The sequence below is a fragment of the Ochotona princeps genome, chromosome 9, assembly GCF_030435755.1.
Source record: "Ochotona princeps isolate mOchPri1 chromosome 9, mOchPri1.hap1, whole genome shotgun sequence".
NCBI classification, from domain to species: domain Eukaryota; kingdom Metazoa; phylum Chordata; class Mammalia; order Lagomorpha; family Ochotonidae; genus Ochotona; species Ochotona princeps.
In genome coordinates this window covers 48,868,531-48,875,439 of record NC_080840.1, presented here as the reverse complement: position 1 = coordinate 48,875,439, position 6,909 = coordinate 48,868,531, and the positions used below count along the sequence as shown (strand labels likewise).

General features: G+C 38.7%; 1 non-coding gene across 1 annotated transcript; it reads left to right on the top strand.

The window, feature by feature from the left end:
- Positions 1 to 6,215: 6,215 nt before the first annotated feature.
- LOC118757565 (small nucleolar RNA U13) lies at positions 6,216 to 6,319 on the top strand. The gene has a single exon (XR_004995270.2). It is a non-coding gene; the product is annotated as a small nucleolar RNA U13 (small nucleolar RNA).
- The last annotated feature ends 590 nt before the right edge of the window (positions 6,320 to 6,909 follow it).

The following is a 6,909-nucleotide window of genomic DNA, read 5'->3' as shown; positions in this document are numbered from 1 at the left end:
GTAGCCACCCAGGGAGTCAGCCAGTAGGTAAAAGATTTCTTTCTGAATCTCTTTCTTAATTTCTCTCTCTCACTCTTTATCTCTCTCTCTCTTTAACTCTGCTTTTAAAATAAAGCAAGAAGTCTTTTTTTTAAAAAAAATGCAGTTCTATCATTTGCAGCAAAATGGTTGTAATGAAAGGACAGAAGTTGAAATAAGCCAGAAATAAACAAATTCTGCATATTCTTCCTTAACTGTCAGAGCTAAAATATGTAACGACAAAAGAAGTATCAATGTGTATCAGTCTTGTTGAACTTTGCTTAAATCTTTGTCAAACATTTGAAGGAAGTTATATGCTACTATGCTTTTACTGGCTGTTACTATTTTGAAATCTGTGTATGAATGAATGTTATCATCTTTTCCTTTGATTATTGTTGATAACCCTTGTTTTCCTGGTGGACTACGGTCTTTTTATGTTTTATATGCTGAGGTCTTTATTTAGTAGAGCCATTGAGATTTTGACTATAATGTAAACTAAAAACATACTGTTTCAAAAACACATAAAATATTAAGTTAAAAAAGGAAGCCAAGTCACAAGTGAACTTTGTAATAAGGGAAAAGAGGTGTGGTTGGAGTACAATAATAGGAAAAAACAGAAGTGAGTTAGGAAATCAGGAAGACAAATGCAGGAAGATGTGCATGTAAATTGGCACAGCCTCCTAAGAACGCACAATCAGGTGTTTGGTGATCCAAGACATCTGCCTGGGAAATGGTCTTTTGAGCAGAGGCAGTGTGTGGCAGTTTGTCTCCCAGCTCTTTATACTTCCTGCCGCTCACTAATCACATGCCGGCACTACTTGATTCAACTAACCAGCCTTACCAACCAGCTGTTGGGGAAGCAAACACCTCCAAAGCACTGACTTCTCTCATCTTCGTACCAGTACTTCTATCACTCCCTGCAAAACGGGCTCACTGTAGGAGGCTTTGCAAAGCCCTACCCTCCAGGGCCGCGAGATAGAGGATATAGGGACCAGAGTGCAGGCCCAGCAGTAGAAGCTGGAGTTTTTGAAAACAATAAAGCGAAATGGGATACAGGTCTCGTTAGCCCTCTCCGGCTGGTTATCAAGGCACGCACGTGTGTGTGTGTGTGTGTGTGTGTGTGTGTGTGTGTGATGAATCTTTTAAGTGTGGAGAGAAACTGGGCCTGATACATTCTGGAATATAGCAGAATGGTGTCATAAAGACTGCAAGGAAAGAGTTAGCTAATGTTAGCTAATGTGTCTGTCAAGTCAGACAAAATGATGCCTGTTTTCCTCTAGGCAGTCTTCTCTCGTCTTCCTTTCTGGTGTTTGGATTGAGTGGGCGCCACCCAATGGTACTCAGTGGTACTACATGGCGCAGGTGCAGATCTACTTTCAACTTTTGACCTCCTATTAGGCCAATTAAATGCCGTACTAAAGACTTTATGCAACAACTGGTAAAGAGCTGGAAGCTTGGGACTTCCAAATTGTGTAAACCAATGAATGGCCTTTCTTTGTGTGAGCCAGTTCGAGCTATTTTTTCTGCTACCATTCGTCCAAGTCTGTCTCCCTGATGGACAATGCCCTATCACAGTCTCAACCCTCCCCGTGAATATTAGTAACCTGTCCTGTAAGGGTCTGCCTTTATTCTACTTCTGCTGTGACAATGTAAGGCAAAAGCTGAGCTGATCCAAAGCTGGTCTCCCAAATGGGTTCAGGGGCCCTGGGCCTTGGGCCATCCTCTGCTGATTTCCCAAGCCATAGGGAGGAAGCTGAATTGGAAGCAGAACAGCTGAAATTCAAACCAGCATGCTAGGGCTACAAACAGAGAAATAGTCTGTTTGTCCCAGCACCAGAATCTGAGTTTAAATCCTGGCTCTGCCACCTACAGGTTCTGTAGGAAAGTGGTTATAACTATAATGACTGAGTGCAGAATACAGATAAACACAAAAAAGCATAGCCTTCATGGAAGCTTAACACATCTGTACCCCACAGTGAGCTGATGAAGCTGCTGGTGGAAAAGACTTGTATATCAAACACAGCAAATCATCAGGGCTTAAGACAAAAGATATCAGAAATACAAAGTAAAAGAATTCAGCACCTAGAAGCATAAGTGAAATGTCTGCCAGACATTACTCAGACTTCAGAGCTGGGACCACTATAGGAGAATCCAGAGCCAATCAATCCATACAGCTCCAAGTTCCAGGCCAGTGTCCATATCTGCCCTGGCTGTAGACAAGATCACATAGTGACCGCTCCAGGCTTGTTTAGCTCCAGGCTAAACCCTTTGTGATGTTGGCATGAATATGTTATTTAGCCTTAAATATGTGGATTTCTTTTAGGACCTTCTATTCTGCATCAAAAACATTTATAATAAAACCATGAGATGATCCTATAAGCCCACTTCATATATAAGGGGACTTCAAAATGTACAATGAATATTCACATCATTTAATTCAATTTCTCCATAATCTGAAGTCCCTCTTATGTCCGAAATAATAAAAAGATTTAATTAGCGAAAATACCTCTGTGTGCTCAAGTTCATTGTGGCATCATTCGTAATAACTAAGATGTACAATTAACCTAAGTATCCAACAACAGACTAATAGATTTTCCTAAATTTTGGATGTACCCCCCACACACTCACACACACAATGAAATTCTATTTAGCCTTCAAAAAGATAGAAGTCTTTCCTTTTGCAAAAGTAAGGATGAACATATTGTGCTAAGTGTAATCTTAACAGAAAAGGACAAATGTCACATGATCTCATTTACATGCCATCAAAAAGAAGTGAGGGGAAGGAGGGATGAGGAAAGGTTAACAGATACTAAATTACAGTTAGGAGAAAAGGCTCTGGTGCTCTGTCCTACATAAAGTGAGTACAGAGCATGATAATACACTGTATATTTTAGGGAAAAAAACAGATAAAAGGGGTTTGAATATTTTCACCATAAGGAAATGATAAATGTTTGAGTAGATGGATAAATTTACTCTGCCTTATACACCTACGATGTATGTATGTATCCAAACATCACATTGGTCTCTGTAACTACATTTAATGTTTATTTATCAATTAAAATTAAAATTAAATGATGATTTCCAGGGAGCAATGGTCAAACGGTACAAGGGTTTAGGCTTGCAAAATGAATTAGCAGTGGATTTAATGTACAACATGGTAACTGTAGTTGTTAATGTTATGTTTGAGACTTGAGGTTTACTCATAGAGTAGATCTTAAGTGTTCTCACCACAAATTTAAAAACATAATTGTGTGATTGAATGTTAATTAGCTTGATTGTGATCATTTCACAATGCTAAACATTTCAAAATATCACATACCAGAAATTAATACAACTATTTTAGTAATACTTCAAAGAAGTTATGAATAAATACCCCCTTTAATTTGAGTAATAGGATAAAGTAATTATATTTCAAAATTTGGGTATTATCCACTGCCTTGAACTCTCAGAGAAGAATGGAGCAGTGCTGTGTTCCTGCTTCCCGATGTTAGTTGTCATATAGCCAATTGTGCTACCTTCCTCAATGAATAAAAAGTGAAAAAGAAATGCTTCTAATAGATATTCCATACATTTTATGTAACAGTTCTCAATAAGATATCTGAACTAAAAATTGTATTTATTAAGTCAATATATGACCTGACTAAATACACCACAATTTGTTTAAAAAAAATTGGAAAAGCAATGTGAGATGATGAAGCTTTTCAGTTTACTTTGTTATTGTATTTGAAATCTTAGTTATAAGAGTTATAAGTATAAAGCCACTTACTTGACTATTATTACCCGCCATTCAATAAGTCTATAACTACTCCTCTTATATGAGTATAAATGAAATCTTTCGTAGAAATATTTTATTAAAATATGAAAATAAAAGATACAAGTGATGATATAATTGCCCAGTGAGTTTTAAACTATTCATCATTAACAACCAAAATTATAGAGACAAGAAGTAACATTTATTATCTAACAACCAAAATTACAGAGACAAGAAGTAACATTTATTATCTAACATTAATCTCTAATCCCTCTTAGGTTAAAAGAGAATCTGAACTCTTTTTTATATACTTTTAGCCTTATCTAAATTCATACGGGTTTCTTTTTCTGTTTTAGGGAAGTAAGTTTGTCATATAGAGGTGTGTCATGCTGGCATACACACATAACAAAAGATAGAGACAGAAAAAGATACACATTTCAAAATGATATCAAAGGGCCTAAGTGACTTTCCTTTATTTTTCCCTGGCTTCCTCTATTTGGCTGGGTGAATGGCTGTCATTTTGCCTCATCAGTGTACAACAATGACAGGGTGAAGGCTGTATTGTGATGGATGTAACTGTCAGAACCCAGTAAGTACTTAGATATTGCTCAGTGAGTCACATTTACAAAGGGCTGCATTAGTGTGATTGCTCTTTTCTGTGACTATTCTTCCAAATATTAGGAAATGGGCTGGTAGTTAAAGAACAAAGATGCATTTTCCCTTCCCTCATCCTACTGTCTCTTTTATGTTGCTTAGCTACAGTTGAAGCAAACCTCAGTGCTTACTTTCACAGAGTTAAAGTCAAAAGATGCAACCTCTCTTCTAGCTTCAAAGAACCTAATACAGTGAAGACAAGGCTCTTGGAAAAATTTATCGTGCCAGATTTTGCAGGTTAGAACAGTAGACTCTAGGTGATGACCAGAACCAAAGGGAATAGACTTGAAATAAATGCACCATCTATTTTATTGCTTAGTGTGTTATTTCCAAGAGAAGCATTTTTCTTGAATAAACTGATTTCACTTGCTAATCCCACTTTAAAAGTGGACTCTAGAAAACTGCCATCTGCTCATAGAGAAGCTGGTCTAATTATTCACAGAAGACTAAAAAGAGTTAACCTTTTCAAGTGGCAGTGCTTATCACACTTGCTTGCCACCTCAAACTTTTTCCTCCAACTGCATCCCAAAGAGTTTACCTGGCATGATTAGAAACATTCAAAGTAATGCAACAAGGAAAATAATGGCATTTTACAATTGAAATGTGTATTTCTCCATCTCCCATTCCTCTCACCAGGCTGCAACCACTGCCAAGAGAAAACAGCTCCTAGAAGCCATAGAGAACAATGCCCCTGTTCCTTTATATATAACAAAAGGGAGGAATGTAAGGAGTTATTCCAATATCCTTCCCTGGATCCGGCGCCATGTCTTCTTCCTCACAGCTCACGAAGTTCGCGCCAACCCAGCCATCCACCAATCAGATGTAACCTGGCATTCCACCTGAGAATCCCACCCCAATCTTCCAGTCCCCTCCCCAACCCCGCCCACTCACCAATCATCCCTAGGCATTCACCTGCAGGCACCAATCCCCTGGGGCCTGGCCTCAATCCCTCCCAATCCCCGCCCCCTACACCTGGCAGACAAAAAGGCCCCCCCAGGTGCGGCTCGCTCTCTGGTCTCTCTGGTCTCTCCTTCTCTCTCTCTCTTCTCTCTCCTCTCTCTTCTCTCCTCTTCTTTCCTGATCTTCACCACTCCTACCCTGTTCCTGCTCCGTTGGAATAAACCTCCTAAGATACAAAAAAAAAAAAAAAAAAAAAAGTATATTTCTAAAAATACTGTAATCTTCTAGCCTGCTTAGAAAACAATACAAACATAGAAATCATTCCATTTAATCCTTAAATACTCTTTGTTTACATGAAAAGAAAAAAAAATTATTTTGAATTTCTGCTGCATAGATAGTAAGGCTTGCCAGCTGTGCAATTTTGTCTGGACAAAATCAATTGGTCTTCTTAATAGAACCTCAGTATTCTCTGGAGGGAGCAAGCACAGGTGTCCTCCTCTTGTGGCAGTAGCACACCCCAAAGAAACAGGTCCTTTCACTGCACATGATCTCCATGTTGTTGGATGATTTTCACACATTTACTAAGTGAGGTGGAAGCCTAGCAAGACTGGAAGCTTTGTAGAGAATGAGAATTCCCACCAGGCTATAATGACACGACCGTTGTGCCTCCAAGTTTCTGTTGTACATATCTGTGTAATCTGCATCTCTTATTTCTTGCTGCTTCCAAACCAGCCATGCTAGTCTAGTAACAATGCTGTGAGACAACACAGAATTCACCACATATGCGTGTACACTTACACACACACACACAATCCAATATATTTTCTCACAAACAAATCACTTTTACTCAATTCACAATCAATTACTGCTTTCTTGTGACAAATAATTTAGGATCCTTAAGGGGTTCATAACTGTGATGGTTGGATTTTCACACCATTGTGTTAGATATACCTCCTTCGAACCCTGTTCAATAACATGGACACATTATGCCTGATTTGGAGAAAAAGAAGCACCCTGATTGGTACAAATGCAAGTTTATAGAAATGGAGATAATTAAAAGCTGAGTACAATATGTATTTGACCATTCCTAAAACACTGGACATTCACTGTTAGGTTTGAGATTATGAAAGGTGCAATTTTGCAGGTGTTGTAGAGTTTAGGCATATAAATCATGTTTTCTTTCACAGTTTCATCTTTGTATGGACTGTGTATAGAATATTGCCTTTGGGCCTGGCACAGTAGCCTAGCAGCTAAAGTCCTTGCCTTTCACACGCCAGAATCCCATATGGGTGCTGGTTCTAATCCCGGAGGTCCCGTTTCCCAACCAGTTCCCTGTCTGTGGCCTAGGAAAGCAGTAGAAGATGGTCCAAAACCTTGCAACTCTGCACACATATCGGAGACCTGGAAGAAGTTCCTGTCTCCTGGCTTCAGATGGTGCAGCATCAGTTGTTGTGGCCACTTCAGAGTGAATCAATGGATGCAAGATCTTCTCTGTCTCTCCTCTTCTCTGTATATCTGACTTTACAATAAAAAATAAAATAAATCTTTTTTAAAAATGAATATTGCCTTCACCCTCAGAAAATGGA